General features: G+C 35.1%; 1 protein-coding gene across 2 annotated transcripts in view; it reads left to right on the top strand.

Moving 5' to 3' along the window:
* Window positions 1–278: 278 nt before the first annotated feature.
* Window positions 279–18,978, top strand: part of LOC145293288 (protein limb expression 1 homolog) — a 54,711-nt gene continuing 36,011 nt past the window's right edge. The window contains exon 1 of one of the 2 annotated variants that reach the window (XM_080139891.1): window positions 279–427. The gene's annotated coding sequence lies outside the window, so the exon portion shown is untranslated. Of the gene's footprint in view, window positions 428–5,441; window positions 5,463–18,978 lie in introns of those variants that run through there. The other variant, XM_080139892.1, reaches the window with a different exon arrangement.

Raw genomic sequence — 18,978 nt, 5'->3', positions numbered from 1 at the left:
TTGTGCTTAACTCAGCCCTCATGGAGAGGCAAGGTTTTATTTCAGAGATTTTTTCTTCTTTTTCTAGATTAATTGCACAACCAAGGCTGGAGAGTATAATTTACCCTATTTAATCCATAGCTAGAGGAATAATATATAGATTTATATCTTACTCAAAGGTAGTAATGAACGTGGAAGAGCTCGAACTCGGTACGCCGAGCCCACAATCTCTATAACGATAATACCACGCCACTTCCTATATACCAAAGGATGTTAAGGGGAGATAATTCTATATTCTTGTTTTTCACACTAGGTGACTAGAGAGAGAGAGGTGTCATCCAAGTTGCTGACCTCACACATAAGAATGTCGAAATGATAGATGCGTAGGACTTAAAAGCAAGAAAGAAAAAAATTGTATAAATGTCGGACTACTTAACAATTGTGACAAGTTAGTGCGTTTTATTTCATTTTTGCAGATTGTGTTTATAATGATAAATATTTGTGACATTATTTCGAGTTTTAAATATATATATATATTTAATATTGTTATTCGTTTACGTGTGTCCCTGTACCCTTTTTTTTTTTTTTTTTTAGTTTCTGGTTTCTTGGGGTCGAGTCGTTTCTCTATGAATTTTATTTAAAAATAACACCAACGTTATTCCTTATGTCTCCTAATTAAACCTCTTTGTCTTTATATTCACCTTTAATAACTTGAATGTTCATGACAATGATTTATTTTTTTGTTTTTAGCATCGATTGCTGTTTGGAATGAATTTGTTTTTCTTGTTTCTTTGTATTTATCGTCGTATGTAAATGGTACGATATATTTTTTTTTTCTAGTGGCCACAAGAGATGAATACATTGTTTTAATATTTACTTAACCCAGTATTATTTTGTGTTGATCAAATGTTAAAAAAAAAAACAAAAAAAAAAAAAAAACACGGATAAATTTTAATTAATTGAAACTGACAAATGTTTTTAATTGCATTTCCACTTCCCAAAACACAAATTTATCGCTTGTGTATGCTTTCAGCGTCCCAAATCCACCCCCTCTTTTTTTTTTTTTTAATTCCAAAATACGATTAGGTATATTGATTTTTTTTAGTTTTAAAATTATTTTACGATAACAGTAAAAAATATCGATTCTTGAATTTTTATTCATATTTGATTTTGCTGACTTGGTGTTTTTTTTTTTTGCTTTTTTTTACCGTGTTTTTTTTTTTGCTTTTTTTTACCGTGTTTTTTTTTTTGCTTTTTTTTACCGTGTTTTTTTTTTAAATGTATTCTCAAGTTACCAATTAGTTTTACCAATTCTAGTTTTATGACGTCTTATTAAATTGTTAGGTGAAAGTATAGAATAGTTACTTAGCCATTCTTAACACGGAGAATGTTTTCTAAATGTTACCATTTTAGCATGGTAACACAAGTGCATAAGTACCGTTAGCTTTAATATTAGCATTTTTAACATCCCCCAAGGAAATCTAGAAAGCCATTCTTAGCATGAAGAGAAGGAGTTGTTAATGTTAATTCTCTTGTGCGAACGGAGCTCTAAAATAAAATGCACGAGTGTAAAGAAAAAAAAAAATCCGAAACAACAATAAGAGAAAACGGTACTAGTGCAGAGAGTGATCCGGACGTAAAAAGCCGTTTTCAACATGGGGGGGGGGTGTACCTATTCTGTACTTCAACCTTACAATTGAATAAAAAAAAAAAAAACTTTAAACTTGGAAATACGATTTAAAAAATAGCGCGGATCATTCTCTGCATTAGCACAGAGAAAACAAAATGTAAGAAATGGGTTTAAATATAAAACTTGGTAGAAAGACGTTGTCTTAAAAGACTTGATATTAAATCTATTTCCACTCTGTTAACACATCTTTAAATTGCAATGCAATTTTAAAATTACAAATGAAATAATTGTATTCGAATGTCGTGTTTTGAAAACGAATTTAGGATGCGGAATTTGTAGTATGGAAGCTGGAATTTTTTTGTGTAAAAATCCTACAACACTGATTAATTGTAATATTTAAAACTAATTTTTGAAAATGCAAATGTTTCTATTGTTTTGTTAAAAATAGTTGAGAAATAAGTAAAAACAATTAATTTTAATTTCCACATTTACTCGCCCATTTGTGAGCTATTTGCGCTTTAAAATTTGAGTTGTTAGTGGCCTGGCAATGCCACAAGGGAGACAGCTAAGCAAAACAAAATCTTAACAAAATTCGGTGCTAAATGCACTTACTGATCCGCGCTATTTTTAAAATCGTATTTCCAAGTTTAATCACTTTTTTTTTTAAATTCAGTTGTAAGATTAAAGTACATATTAGGTACAAAACACTCTCCCCTCCCCATGTTAAGAATGGCTTTTTTAAATAATAACGTTATTTCAGCACGGATCAATAAGTGCATGACTGCATGCATGAGTACCCAAAATTCATCCCAAAGCAGCAAAACTAAAGCTGGCTTTCCAGGACACACACACACATACACACACACACACATACACACACACACACATACACACACAAATTTTGGCATATTTTATTGGTTTGAAAATATAAGTCCTTTTTATTACATTTTAACCATAGAATAGTATTATAATCTTCAAAAAACCTGCAAATATTCATGTGATCAGAATTCAACAAATGAAGGCTCGTTGGAAAAGTGATTGCCTGAATTGTGTAGTAGTGGGCCCCATTGCCCTTAAGGTTGCACATTAAGGGATCATCCAAAGCCTATATATTTACCCTTTTTTACAGCCATAAAATGTTTCAATCATAGTCATTTTTTTATGTTTTGCATATGAGTTACAAAAATACCACTGATATTTGCCCAAACCTCTGGCCTTGATGGAGGAGGGGAGATTGAAGCTTGGTGCTATGGTTCCAAATTATCTGAAATAACAGCAAACCCTATTTCCAACAGAGGAGAAATGTAACAAGAGAAATATTTGGAATCAAGTCTCCCTTGCTGTTATTTCAGATCATTTGAAACCACAGCAACTTTTAATTTCTCCAGAGGTTTTGGGGAAATATATATTCATACTGGTAGCCAAATTGAATATTGAAATGCTCATATCTTTGGTTCTATGGGACGAAACTACATGAAAATTTGCAGGCTTTTTGAAGATTATAATACTTTTAGTATTCTACGGTTAACATTTTATGACAATTGGTAAAAAAGATATGCCCAAATTTGCCTACATTTGTATATATAGTTTTAGCATTTTATACTGCTTTGGGATGAATTTTGCCTAGTTTTTTTTTTTTTTTTTTTTATCTGCGGATTGTCATCATCCATAACAGAAACTTTCATATTAGCAGGAGTATTTTTTAAGTTTATTTAATGACTTTTAACGTCGGAGATCACTTTTAAATTATAACGTTCTATTAATTTTTTCTTTTACACCACAAAATTGACCAAAAAAGTGGAATATCAATTTAATAGAACTTTATAAGTGACCCCCCCCCCTCTACGTTAAGTCATTAAATAAACTCTTAAAAAATGTTCTTGCTAATGTGAAAGTTATGTCTGTTATCGACGATAATCTGCGAAAAAAGACCAAAACAAAACGTGAAAAAGAACTAATTTTACGGCAGGGGGGAAAGCTCGTTCACGTCCGCCTAAATATCTGTTAGTGTTAAAGTATGCACAACCAATTACTGAACACGATGTCTGGCTTCTGATTACTTCATTCACAACCAATATTTATGGTAACGTCACCAAAATAGTTTTGAATAATTTCTCAACTGTATTTCCTTTTAAAATAATTTATCGGTAACATTTAGCAAAAACAAATCAACTTACAAATGTAAGCTTACATACATTTACTTTTTATATATAAAAAAAATGCATCGTAAAATTTTCAATTTTTAAACTTTATTTTACTAAAATCCTCTTAAAAGTAAATCGCGCATCTCGAATGTTTTCAATAACATTGAACAAACACTTGCTTTTGATTCATATTTCTCCATGTTGAGTATAAGTGTCGCCATGTTTTTAATAACATATTGAACAAATATTTTGTTTTCAATATTTGTATGACAACTTCTCGTGTGTCTGTATTTCTCGTTTCAGCGTAACTTTTGATAATTATACATTGAATTATTATTTTTATTGGGTTTGTTTTACAATCCACAGAGGTACGAAAAAGTTGCCACAAAACAAATATATAGCAAATAAATGTAATTAAAAGGCAAGACATGTTACTTTTCTACCTAACTGGATAAATTTTTAGTGAAAAACAAACAATGGACTGAACGGTACCGAAGAACAAGAAAATATCCACGACGTCATTGAAGTCTCGACAAAGACTTCAAAATAAGAATTAAACGATGGTAGAAACCCACTTAATAAATGTTGCCATGACATTTATTGGGGGGGGGGGGGCTACCACCATTTTTGGGCGCTTCTAAGACGAAATTTCGGAAATCGTAATACTGAATTTCACACGAAAACAATGGTGTTGGTGTCTACTTATCGTATTTTTAAGATGATTATATACAAAAATCACAAATCGAGGAAGTAGAAAATTATTAAAGAAAATAAAAATAGAATTTGAAAATGATCGTAAGACACAGAAGGGAGGTCATTCATTTCCGTTTCGATTCATACAAGATAGCTGCAATTTTTCACCTGCTATCAGCATTAAAGTTTTTTTTTTTTTTTTTTTTAATTAATATATATAGTAATATTCAGGTAATTTCGACTGCATAATTTGGAAGCTACTGTTGTAATTTATTAGAATCGACAAAAAAAATAATCAGAAACCATTTTTTTTAAACTCTGGAAACTCCATTTATCGACAAAATCTCGTTCCAATAGTGTAAAAGCGCTCCATTTTGTTTTATTTCTTATTTTGAAGTGATTATCGAAACTCCAGAGATGTAAAGAAACATCGTGGCCATTTATTTACGATTAATCTGTTGATCCCGAAACTTTTTCTTCTTTTTTCTGCGGCGCTGCTCGCTGCTGAACGTGATTTCATTATTTCAATATAACGTGTAAAATGTACTCTAGCTTACTAAGGCTGGCAAATAGTAATTTGTTTTAATCCGAAATAATTTGAGATGTGCTTTCGAATCAAGATTCGAAAAAGTGGTCAAAAATCCAAATATCTAACAAATCTTATCAAAGGTAAGATAAGTTACTCTTCAGATATGTCCAAAAAATTCAGTACGCAAAGTTAATTATTTTTTTTTGTTTCATGATAAAACGAAGTGGTTCCATATGGTTTCGTTTTTCGTTTAATGCTTAGTGACTTCCGTTCCATATTTGGGTAAATCGAGTCCACTTCCGGCGTCTTAACTTTGCGTACTGAATTTTTGTACATAACCTTTTTAAAAAGTGAAATAAAATGGAGTAAAGACTCCCGGGAAACGCCGGGTAGATACTGGTAATCAATAAAAGCGGATTTTTTTTTTTGTTGTTTTTTGAAGATGGAGAAATAAAACTCTAGCCGAAAATGTCTATTGTTTGCCATTGTGAGTGTGAGAAATCTTTCTTTTCTTTACTCATGTCGTTTACACGTGTTAATATCATTGCTTACTAAAAAAATTTTTTTTTTCTTGTGGGACTCACCGTTATTCTATTTGTATTGTTCACTGTTCATTAGAGCAAATAGCTTTCTGCTTTTTTTTTTTTTTCCTTCTTTTGACTTATATCCGACCACATTCCTAACATACTTTTCCTCTGCGTGAGTGGACTTGTATATTGTGTTATTAAAATATTAAAAACAAGGTGAAGTATTTTATTGACTTAACAGTACTATAACCTTCGTAAATAAAGATAGGCTATGTATGGTTCTTTGTTAGAATAGTGTCGCGGTCTCAAGATATTGTTTTACTCTCTTGCTTATATGTACTATAAATCGTGAAAAGTAGCCTGAGATGTCGGAAATTTTCTGTTTCTATGTCTATCCTTGTGGCCATGTCACTAGTAAGGGTGCTGGAGATAAGCGTTTCATCTAGGCTGATGTTATCTGCCTGATAGTTAAGGACCATAACCTTGAATTAACCACTAAGGAGGCTGTCCTATCAGCAGGTTCAGAGTACTGGGGCTGCTGTATTGCCATTTGATGAGTGGATTCTGAACCATGCAGTACTTTCTGGTGGGGCATCTCGATGCCATACTAGTGGGTAATTGTTACGGCTTTACCTTATGTGCTACAAAAAAAAATCCTGTCTTTTTCTCTCCTACTTTCCCTCTCTGTCCTGCTCTAACCAAGTCTGTCGACCCGTTCCACAAATCCCAAAACCTCAACATGAAATATCTCCAGAAAAAAAAACACGAATAAACCTAGAACCCCATCCTCCAATGTAGACCCCTACTACCATGTCTCCTTCTCCAACATCAGGGGTCTATGTTCCAATCTTTCAGGGGTTGAAACCCAATTACAGGAGCCAAAACCGGGCATATTCTTCCTAAGCGAAACCGGCATAGGGTCGACCAATTCCCTAGATGAGTTCATAATTAAAGGATACTCTAACTTAGCATCTAAATCTGACCCCCAAGATCGCCATGAGCATGGAATATGTGCCTACATTAAAGATGGCTTTCCATACAGTAGGGATATCTCCAGAGAAGACTCTAATTTACCTTATATGTGCTTCCGGGTTGCACTTATCGCCCTCACAATAGTGGGGTTACTACCTTAAGATTATATCTGAGAAAATTGACCACATCCTGTCTGCTCATCCTTCGACTAACATTCACATTTGTGGCAACTTCAATGTTCATAATATGGAATGGCTGACCCACTCAAATTATACAGATGATGAGGGGAGGTTCTGTCATGATTTTACCATTGTCTATGACCTCACTCAGATTGTTCACGAACCCACCCGTGTGCCCGATACTACCAGTCAGTATGCAAACCTTCTAGACCTTTTTCTCACAACTTCCCCTGAGCTATGTTCATGTTCCATTCTATCTCCTCTGGGATCCTCCGACCACGCCGTTGTATCAGTTAAGATAAAAATGAAATGTAATAAGTCTTCAGACGTACCTCTCCACCGTACTGTATATTGATACTCTATGGCTGACTGGGATAGCTTCCGTACACTTATATCTGATCTATCTCTGCATTCCATGTTTAAAAAGGATGTGTACTCTATAGTATCAGACCTGACCGAATGGTTAATTGTAGGCATAGACCGATTCATCCCATCCAAAAATTTCCAGCAAAAACCTAACAGCCAGTCATGGTTCTCCTCAGAATGTGCTGCTGGCATCGCATACAGAAATCACTTTTTCCATAGCTACCAACGTAATTGATGTACTGAGACTAAAGCTGCCTTCAGGACTGGCAGCAACCACTATAAAAGAGTAATAAAAAAATGCAAGAGAGCTATATGCTCAGTCCGTTAAATTCAAAGTAGCTGAGCAGAGGGTTTGGTTCCCACCAGTTTTGGCAAATAGCAAACAGGATCCTGAACAGAAGCACGTGCTCTATCCCAACCATCATCAATGGACCTGAGGTCATCTCGTCAGCATCAGACAAGGTCAAACTATTTGCCAAGAACTTTGCAGCTAATTCTACTCTATGCAACGAAGGCCATCAACTGCCTGTATTCCCTCCTATAACAGACAACACGCTATGCAACATACAAATATCTGTGCGTGAGGTCGCCAAACTAATCAAGAACCTTGATTCCAGTAAAGCAACTGGCCCTGACGGCATTCCAATTATAGTGTTGAAAAAGTTTCAACCAGAACTTGCCCCCATACTTACAAAACTGTTTAAGCGTTGCCTTAAGGATAAGTGCTTCCCAACACCTTGGAAAACCTCATCAGTATGCCCTATATTTAAGAATTCAGGTGATAAGTCATCTCCCTCTCAGTACAGATCAATAAGTCTCCTGTGTGTCATGAGTAAGCTGCTGGAATCCATGTTAAATAGAGAAGTAGTCAACCACCTCAGGAGAAATAACCTTCTTGGTGGCATACAATATGGTTTCAGTTCTGCTAGATTTACAGCAGATGTGCTAACGGTTCTATCCCATAGGATTAGTGAATCTCTCGACAAAGGCTTCCTTTCTAGGGCAATTTCTCTTGACATATCAAAGGCCTTCGATAAGGTATGGCATAAGGGCCTACTTCACAAGATTTCCAGCTACAGTATAACTGGAAATGTTTTCTCAATCATTAAATCATTTCTCTCTGATAGGCTCATAAGAGTGGTGGTTGATGGACAGAAATCAGAGGCTCTCAGTATTAATGCTAGAGTCACTCAGGGGTCCATCCTGGGCCCAACTCTCTTCCTGATCTACATCAATGATCTCCCAAAACACATACTTAAATCATTTGTTGATATCTATGCTGATGACACATCCATCTATGGCAACACATCAAAGACCGTAAATGACAAAGTTCTCTCTGATTCTCTCTCCTCTGATCTTAAGCGCGTGGTACAGTGGGGAAAGAGGTGGCTGGTTACTTTTAATGCATCTAAAACCAAGCTCCTATCTTTACATCATCAACGCTCTGATCCCCATCTGGCATCAATTGAAATGGATGGCTCTCATCTTGGGGAGGCTCCATGTTTTGACAAGCTTCTAGGTTTGACCTTTAGTCCTGATCTGAAATGGAACACGTACATCAAATCTGTTGCCAAGGTCACTGGGAAGATGGTGGGATCCTTCTACCGCTCTAGAAGATATCTCACTACTGATGCAATTCTCTATCTATATAAAAGCCAAGTACATCCAAAGATGGAGTACTGCTGCCACATCTGGGCAGGAGCTGCTAAAAACGGCCTATCCTGCCTTGACAGAGTACAAAATAGATTTTGTGGCTTAGTGAGAGATGCCTATTTCTCTTCCCTGCAACCTTTCTCTCACAGAAGAGACGTTGTGAGCCTGTCTTTATCGTTATTTCTATGGCAAGTGCTCACCAGAGCTCCAAACTCTGCCCCCCCCTTGCCAATCTTTCATGATAAACACCTGTCTAGCTGAAACCACTGTCGTTAATTTTCCCCACTCTTTATCTCTGCCTAAATGAAAGCGTAGATTCTATGAACAAAGCTTCTTTCTTAAAAGTGCATGACTGTGGAACTCTCTTCCGTTTGCCTGTTTCCCACCTGACTACAACTTGGATGTCTTCAAGTCCAGCATAAACAAATTCTTGATGAACTGCCCTCTTAAGTAAGACACTTTATCAAATCTCCAATACTAAGGATTACTATGATACTATCCCATTGATTACTGTACATGCAATAATCCTTATCCCCCGAGTGGCTTCTGGGCCTTGATAAGTGGTGACCTCTATGTAAAAAAAAAAAAAAAAAAAAAAAAAAAAAAATTGTCCATTTGGATAATTATATAATTGCAATTATTATAATAATTGGACATTGGGATAATTTTAATCTAACAAAATATAACAGTAAGTGGATGGTTTCTATATCTCGGTGGCCGTGATGGTCTTATCAGGAAAATGATATCATATGGTATTACTAGACGAATACTGCAATAATTAAATCCTTTTCTAATATAAATCTCACCTGTCTGTTTAAATGTATGTTTGTATGTCTCGCAAAAACTTTCGACAAAGGCGACAGATCCTGACAAGATCGGTATCATTTTGGAGCTTGATGTCTCCGACAAATACCGAAAAATTGGCCAAAATCATTTATTGCTTCACCCTAAACTCGGCTTTTTTTTTTTTTTCTTTTTTTTTTTTTTCCCCCCCTAACATTTTTTGCAAGTCCTCGTCACTGTTAAATTAACTTTGGTTAATTTCAACGCTTTTGACTTCCGATTGCGTCATGGAGACATCGACTAAGATGTCAGATTTTCTTTTACTTTCTTTTCCACCTTCGTATTAGGGGTTCGAGCTTTTTTTTCTCAACAAACACCTCCAAACACCCGAGCAACGCCGGGCACCCAGGTTAGTTTTAAATAAGAGAATAATCCAGGTTGTCCTCAGTGGTCGTACGTCAAAACAATATGATATAAATGCAGGTGTCTTAGAGGTCGATCCTTGGATCTTTATTATTCCTGATATTCATCAACGACCTCCCTGATAAAATTGTCTCTGAGATGGGTATTTTTGCTGATGATACCATGCTCTATAATGGGTATGAGAGGAAAACGAATGAGCACATATCTAAGGCAATAGCGGAAACCCTAGAGGAAGACCTCCAGTCTGTAGTTGAATGGGGATAAAAATGGATGGTCACATTCAATGCTGCCAAGACTAAGCTTCTTTCCTTTAGTAATTACAAGAAACTTTCTCAACCACTAATAGCTATGACAAAAGATACATTACCTGAAAGTACTTCTTTCAAACTCCTCAACTTAATGTTCACAGGGATGTTACGGATTTGTTCCTAGTCTAGGAGTATCGGAACACCGCAAACATATCAATGAAAAATAAAATCGTAAAAAAGAATTTGAAAAGAAAAGCAAATTTTTATTAACAAAGAAAAAGAGAAACAAAATCAAAAATAGTGAAGAAAACGAATGTCTAATAAGCTGTTTATAATTAACTAGCGCGGCTACCCGGCGTTGCCTGGGTGTTTGAAGGTGTATATGTGTGCTCTTAAATAATAAAAAAAAAAAAATGTTTTGGTAGGTAGTTAGGATCAAACCCGAAGCACTGAGGCGAATTTGGGAAAAAAAAAATGTGAGACGTTAACCGCTCGGCCAGCAAGAAAGAGTAAGTGAAAGACGTTTGAATTTATTTAAGTAGAAGTGACAGGTGCCCGCTTAATGAGGTCAAATAGAAGTCGCGGAGTTAAGATTTACGACAATGTAAGCAATGGCTATTCAGCAGTTAACATTTTCTGCAGGACAGTTTTTAATGAGGTGAAAATCCAACTTTGGGGAGGAAAAGCAGCCCCCCCCCTTATTAGGGGAGTGTTGTCCAAATGAAAGCAATCATCTGATATGATGGTGAAAAGCTGACATCAACCAAACGGTTACGTCGCTTTCTGGAGACCACTCGGCCAATTCGAATACAGTTTCGCGTTTTTTTATAGCGAAAGAAACATGCGGTGATCTAAAAATCTAGAAAAAATAGCGTTTAAAAGTCAAGCAAATGAAATACACATGCAACCCCCGTTAAGTTGTACATATTATCATCTAGACAGCACATAAAAAGTTTTAAGGAGTGAGCCGACCGAGAAGCCCGGCGAAAAAAGCCTTTGGCGGACATGCACAAAAATAAGCGCACACACACACACACCTTCGCTTTTATATTTAAAATTGATTAGTGTAAGGGAAGTAACTCTGTTTTCTAATTATTTCCCTTTAGATAGAAGTAAATGTTTTCATAGTAATGTTTGTTTTTGATCTTTTAGACATAAATGCTTTTTGGTCAAATATAATTCAGAAAAATCTATAATTACCAGTTTTTGATGAAAGCGATTTTTCTCTGTATCTTGTTTGGTTCATCTGTTATTTTAATGACTCTGGCTTTCTTTTGTTTTTAAATACTTTTTTGTTCCATCCTATGAAAATCTCCAGAGATACTTGGAGAAATCTGAGGTAGCAAGAGTTGAACTTCCAATAAGAGTTGATTTGATGTCATTGAAAGCTTCATGGCAGGAATCAGTCCATTGTATTTTTCATCCTTTTTTAGGAGACTAGCATTTCAGCCCGGGTGTTTGGAGGTGCGTGTGGAGCAAAAAAAAATTTTAAAAAGTGGTAGTAGGAAAGCGGGCTCGAACCCGTATCGCAAAGGAGGAAAAGAACGTGAAAAAAACCCTGACGTCTTTGCTGTTGCGACCACCGCCAAACCGAAAATGACGTAGGTTTAAATTAAGGCTAGATAATCGAAAAGAAGGGATGACTTTCGAAAATATCGGTGAAAAAAGCGACCCCCTCCCTATAGAGAAGTGCCCAGTTTAGGGTGAAGAAATTAATGTTTTTAGCCGATTTTTCGGTATTTGTCGTCTGAAGGGTCGAGCTTCAAAATGATACTGATCTTCGAAAGTTTTAGGCAGACATGCAAACATACATACAATTATATACTTGTAGCTCAAATTTTCGACCCAACCCGATTAAAAAGCTTGCCTTGTCTCTGAATACCCTTTATGTAAAATTTCAAATGTTTATACCGGAAATTGAGTAATTTGGTAGATCACAGAGGTCAAATTTTAAAAAACTTTGACCCCTATTATGATCCTTAACATTTATTGTTTTGGGCTCCAATCAAGTTAAGTTAGATCCATGTCCAAGGAACCTATATCTAAAGTTTCAATTGTTTATACACAAAATTGGCGGAGGAGTTTGGTAGATTTCTCAAAGGTCAAATCGTTGAACTTTGACCCCTTAACAGTCAAATTTCTGGCAGAAAACGGATTACAAAGATTTTCCCAAATCTCCATACCCTGTATATCAAATTTCGAGTCTGTAGACTTAAAATTGACAGTTATTGTATAGGGAAATGTACACACACACATTCACTTTTATAGATATAGATTGGTGAGAGGACTTGCTAATGTTGAAAAGATTTTACAGAATCTATGAAATCTAGCCATACCGAGAAATCTCATTAGTTATTTTTTATTTATTTATTATAGCATCAACTTTTGCCGAGATAGGTGTTACTTTACCCTGACTGACAGTATGAACCAAATAGTCAACTTTTGCTTGATAGAAATAACTTTTGTTGATATTGACACACAGGTTGGCATTTTGTAGGGTTTTTTTTTTTTTTAATTTATTTTTTTTATAATATCTAAATGTTCTTCCCAGGTGTTATTGTACACGATCACATTGTCCATGTAAAGTTCACAGCCATGAATATCCTGTAGTAAGAAATGCATCATTCTTTTAAATGTTGTTGGAGTAATTTTCATTAATTTTTCCAAAATCTGTCACAAATCTGTAAGTTCTGTCTGGATTAGACACGAGAATGCATGGTGAATTAACATCTGGAAAAATATCTCTGAACTTATTGGCCAAAGCATATTTATATATATATATATATATATATATTTATTTTTATAAGATAAATGTTTAAGTTTGTTATTTAGGTTTAATAGGACTTCTGAGTTTCTTAATTGATCGCTGTGACCTATGTCTTTTTCTTTAGTAACTAAGCTTGTTTCATTGTCTGAGTGTTCCGTTTAATATCTGTAATAGTTTTTAAAGTAAAAAAAAAAAAAAAACTGCCTTTTTTTTTTTTTTTTTTTTTTTACAATTCCTAATTGTAAGCTTTTCACATGTTGATGTTACATTTTCTGGGTTTCTTCTATCTAAAGTGCGTATAATGTACCTATTTACTATGCCTCCCCACGGGACAGAGTTAGACACCAGGGTCGTTTTTTAAGTGGAGAAAAGGTACAAAAAGAAAAATTGTCTCAGTCGTGAAGGATTTCTCCTTCACTGACAGAGAACAAGAAATGGAAGTGCAGCATCTGAAGAACAGATACTACACTTTGATCTCGTCCCGAAGGCCAAATGTAATTCACATCATTAATTTTCTGTTCTATTTCATATGGTCCATAATATTTTGCTTTTAAAGAATGATTTGGAATTGACAAAAATACTAATACTTTATCTTCTACTTGGAAACTACGATGTTTGCTATTCATATCGTATCTATTTTTGATTCTAACTTGAGAAATTAAAGTTTTTCTGTGGAAGTGCTTTATTTTTTAAAAGACATAGTTCTGTATCTTTTTGTTCTTTTACAAATTGATTTTATAATTTTTCTGTTTCCACTATATAATGTACTAAGTTTTTATCTATAATGTGTATAGTTTTTATCTATAATAATAGGTTTTTCCTGGTTATGTGGTATGAATGTTTCATTTAATTTTAATAAACTAGTTGGTAATGAAGTGTTTTGGTTTTCTAATAGTTGTTTCTTTTTTCTAGCTCTAGTGATTACACATTTTGGGTATAAGTTTTTCTTTTTCCTTATTTTCTTTTAATTTTACATTATCTGTAATTAATGGATCTGGTATTATTTTATTACCCCCTAAATCGTTCCCTAAGTAGAGTTCCCTGGTAGAGTAGAACGAACCCGAACTATGACTAAACCCTTTATGTAGTTTGATTCTATGTAGATTTTGTGAAGTGGTACTTTTGTGACATTCGAATCTATTCCCTGTAGCAAGACATAATCTCCCGTGAAGGTCGAGTCAAATAATGGTAAAACGCCTTCTAGCAATAATGTTTGAGAAGCCTCTGTGTCTCGTAAGATTTTTGCAGGTGTAATTTTATTTGGGTCTGTTATGGAAACCCAACCATCGGATATGAATGGTTGGTATGCATCTAGGAATGGTTCAGAAACTTTTATTTGTGTCTGAACTTGAGAGAGATGAGTGAGGGAGAGGATGAATTTTTATTTTTTTTCGCGAATGCGTGGGGTTTGCAGGTTGTACTTGCTTCGGTATCTCTTTTTCGTATCCTGCATTCCAATATCAGATGATTCTGTTTACCAAAGTATGTGCATTTATTTTTTATTCTTGTGTCTGCGATTATTGCTGCTTCACTTATGCTTTCGATTTCTTTTTCATCCACATGCATTTGTGTGTCTTTGTCTACGTATCGATTAAATTCTAATAAATTTAGCCGATGTAATTTTTCATAATCATCTTTTCTCTTTTTAACTCTAAGCCATCTATTAAATAGGTCTGTTCTCTGGCGAATTCAACAAAAGTATGATGTGTCAAAATTTCTGAATTTAAGTCTATATTCCTCTGGAATTGTATCCATTTAATATCGCATTTTTTATTGTTTCATAATCTGTGGATTCTTCGATGTCTAATGCAGCATACGGATTGTAAAAGTGTTGGCCAGATATCATAGGGCCATCCTAAATTTGTTGCTATCTTCTCAAAGAGAGGAAAATATTTATCTACCCTTTTTTCATTAAAATGTGGTACGAGTTTTATGTAACGGCATACATCGAAAATAGGATTAACGGGTAAGTTATTTGAGTTCTGGTTTCTTGTTTGTACCTCCAACCTCAGCTTTTCCAATTCTATTTTTTGTATTTCGATTCTTTCTTATATTTCTAACTAAAGACGTAAGTTAATGTCCTCATTTAACACTAATAAGGTATCCTTTCCATAAGTTCGTCCTGAACACAATTTAGAATTTCTGATTTTTTTTCATATTTGGATTGAGATTCAACTCTAAGTAAGCTGCAATCTCTAACAGTTCTGTTTTTCGTAATTTGTATAAGTCTTTTAATGTAGTCGAACTTAAAAATTCTTCTAAAGAAAAAGGCATTTTTCTTTTTTGTATTTTATTTATGTAATTTTTGTATTACTTCTTTCCAAGTTTTATTTTTATTTTATTTTTTATTCAGTTTTAATAGATATATTGTTTTAGATATTTTGTTTTTATTTTTAACGGTTACGAAAAACGCCGTAAATTGCTGTAAGTTTAAAATTTAAAGGATGAAGTTATCTCCGTTTCATTCAATTAATATTATTATTAATTATTTTTATTATGTGGTATTTGGATAATTAATATTATCTTTTGTGTAATAAATCATAATTTCTTCATATCGTAAGAGGAAAATGTATCGTCCCATGACAGGGAACATGAGTTGGAACAGATATTTAGAAGATGAAATGTAGGTGCATTACTCTCCTAACAATTATTTAATTAATAATCACAAAAAACAACAAAACACCTCCTTGAAACAAATACCAAGAAAAGGGGTTTATTGCAGAAGACGAGATTTTCTCAAACTAAAAAGAAAGGGCAAAGGAATCTGCCTGGTTGGGTGTCGTCTGCTGATGGTCGGATAGGTGAGCGACAGATGGCAGTAGCCAGTGAGTAGCGGTGTTAGGAGTGCTGTGAGAGAGATCTGTTCTGGTCGCTGGCTGGTGTCTCTCTCTGCCCAAATCAGCTTAGTTTCCAAAAGGCTAAAAATAGTCCTTCATGGGACAGCTAAAATCAATGCGCTCTGCCAACCGATTGGTCAGTCTTGTCGAATCACATTGGCAAAGAGTATTGATCCGCATATATAAAATAGTTCTTTAACCGCTACAGATACATCGAGGGCATTGCCGCAGCTGCTGCAAGGAAGATGGGCTCTCTCTACGATGCTAGAAAGTTACTTTTTATTAATTTTTTTATTACATTTTCACCCCAAACAAGGCACGTTGCCACTTTGATGTCGGGGGCTACTATTAGGGAAATAAGCTACTGGGGTACTTTGTAGGGAGTTGGGCAGCGAGATGTCGGTTCACGTTACACTTGAACTTCTGCATGTCAGTACAGTTGGGGGAAGCAGGGACTCAGAAGGGAATTCTAAAGTCTAGTGGTTCTGGGGAAGAAACTATTGGAGTAGAAGGCTTTCTTACATCTAGGGATCTCTACTGTGAAGGGGTGGGATTTAGCTGCTTTTCGGGTTTGTCGGTATTTATGTTGAGGGGGGTACAAGTGCTTGCAGTTTATCAGAGCATTCACCGTTAAAGTACTTGTAGCATCCCTCTGCCTGTTCTACATTTCGTCGATGAGACAGAGGCTGAAGCTTAGATGACAGTTCAGGACCTGTCAGATTGGTGCTCTCTTGTGAACCTTGTTTAAGAGCAAGAAACTAGTAGCAGATGGACTAGCCCAAATATGACAATACTCCATACATTAGCAAATGGTGGCCTTATTGAGGTACAGGATACTTTCGGGCATTAGTAGCTTTCTAGCACAGTAGAGAGAACCTACCTTCTTCGCAGCGGTCCTGGCAATGCTCTCAATGTAATTGTTCCAACTCATGTTTCCTGTGAACGTTAGGCCGAGGAGTTTAAAAGATGTACTTTCAGATAGTCATTGCCCATTGCTATTGGTGGTAGAGAAGGTTTCTTGTAATTATTGAAGGAAATAAGTTTAGTCTTGGCAACATTGAATGTGACCATCCATTTTTGCCCCCATTCCACTACAGATCGGAGGTCATCCTCTAGTGTTTCTGCCATTTCTTTATATATGTGTTCATTTGTTTTCCTGTCGTGTCTGTGGTGTCATCAGCATATATACCATCTCACAGACAATTTTGTCAGGGAGGTCATTTATGAATATTAGGAATAATAGAGGTCCAAGGATAGACCCCTGAGGCACTCCTGCATTTATATCATATTGTTTAGATGTATGACCGTCGGGGACAACCTGGATTTTTCTCTTATCTAAGAAAGATTTAATTATGTTAAGTATTCTTCCAGTGATACCATATGATCTGATTTTCTTGAAGACCTTCATGCCATACCCTGTCAAAAGCCTTAGATATATCTAGAGCTACCACTCTACCCTCCCCCACTTTGCCCAGTGAATGGTATATACGTTCAGAGATTAATTAGGATGTCTGCTGTGGAACGGGCTTGCCTAAATCCATATTGTTGATCAGTCAGAAGTTTAGCATCTGTAATGTGATGGATTGGAGCTTGGTTAATTATTGTCTCAAATATTTTGGCGAAAAGTAGGAGGCGGCTAATGGAGCGATAATTTACTGGGTCAGTTCTTTCGCCAGAATTCTTGAAAACTAGTACCACAGAAGCAGTTTTCCAGCAGGCAGGAAAGCAAGATTCATTAAGGCATTTGTTGTAAAGTTTGGAGAGAACTGGAACTACTTCGGTGCACTTTCTTTTTAATAGCACAGCCGGGATGAGATCAGGTCCACATGCTTTTGCAGTGTCAAAACTTCTTATAATAGCATGCACCTGAGCAGGGTTGATTTCCAGATTGTCTAGCGTGGCATCTGTCCACAAAGGAAAGTCTGGGAGGGGGTTAATTTAGCTAAATTCAATTTTTTTTTTTTTTTTTTACATTTTCACCCCAAACAAGGCACATTGCCACTTTGGTGTAGGGGGCTACTATCAGAGGCAGCAACTGAGTGCTGCTTCTGCTCTGCTGGGGGACTGTTGGGATTTGGGCAGCAAGATGTCAGTTCGCTAGTTGTCTTCGAAAACTGTTTTCAATTTTCTACGTTATCGTTTTTCGTAATTTTAGGATATTTTCATTATTGCGACATGACAATTAAGTAGATACCATCGGTTTTACTTGAAAGTTAATATTTTGAATTTTGGTCTAATAACATAGAAGCACCGTAATTTTAAGGCCTTTTCATTAGAATGTAAAATATACGCTAGTCAACAAGAAGTGCTCTTCCTAAAGTATTTTCGACCGCTTCTTCGGCGCTTTCACTGTTCTACTAAAGAACTGAAACTGCAAATCAAGGCAGTTGTTTTTGAATTCTTTTTAATTCATTCGGTGACACAAATTATCTTTGGTGCTAAAAAGAAAAAAAAAGGGGGGGGGGGAGATGACTGTCTCGCTAGGAAGTTGGAAGAAACATATTTCTTTTTTTTTTTGTGCCCCCAATGAGAGAAAAAAGTGGTGAAAGGAATGTGATTTTATTTTCGTGTTAGTCAAGGAGACCGAGAAATAATTGATTTCTTCTCCTTTTATGTTATTTTCACTTTAAGAGAGTTTAATTTTTCTTGAATGAATAAACAAATTTCCGAGCGATGATAACGGAAGTTCTCGGGTATCACCCAAAATTGCCCCTTTTTTAAAAAAACACAACAAAAAAACCTTCGTTTAAGGTAAGATGAATCATTTCAGTCTAGATATATTATTTGTTTAAACTACTTATTTACTTACTTACAAGTAGTAGTAGTAGTCACTCTTTTTACTTTATTTGGTAATGAAATACCTGGGGTGGTCCCCTTCAGTGTGTAAAAAAAAAAAAAAAAAAAAAAAAAAAAAAAAGAAAATTTCTTTCTGAAACCATCTTTATTAACTAAAACAAAATAAAATAAATACCTTAGTTTTATGTTACAAATATATAAGTGCTGAAATTCGTTTATAATTATTAAAGAAATCCTGGTATTGTTTAAAAATAAGAAATGCGGTCACGAGTCCAAATAATAATAAAGCCAGGTGTAAACTAAGCAGGTGCCACTAGCAATAATTAACTTTTTTTTTTCTGCCAATCTATTCATATTTGTTTTTCATTGAATTGCCTGATATTCTACTTACAACATTTAAAATACATTGGAATCATTAATTACTTAAACTTTGTCGACTTAGAGAATATTGT

This window comes from Euprymna scolopes, chromosome 14, assembly GCF_053919585.1.
Source record: "Euprymna scolopes isolate OS-2025 chromosome 14, ASM5391958v1, whole genome shotgun sequence".
Classification (NCBI taxonomy): domain Eukaryota; kingdom Metazoa; phylum Mollusca; class Cephalopoda; order Sepiida; family Sepiolidae; genus Euprymna; species Euprymna scolopes.
Note: the sequence above shows the minus strand (reverse complement) of the source record. Positions and strands in the feature narration are given on the sequence as shown.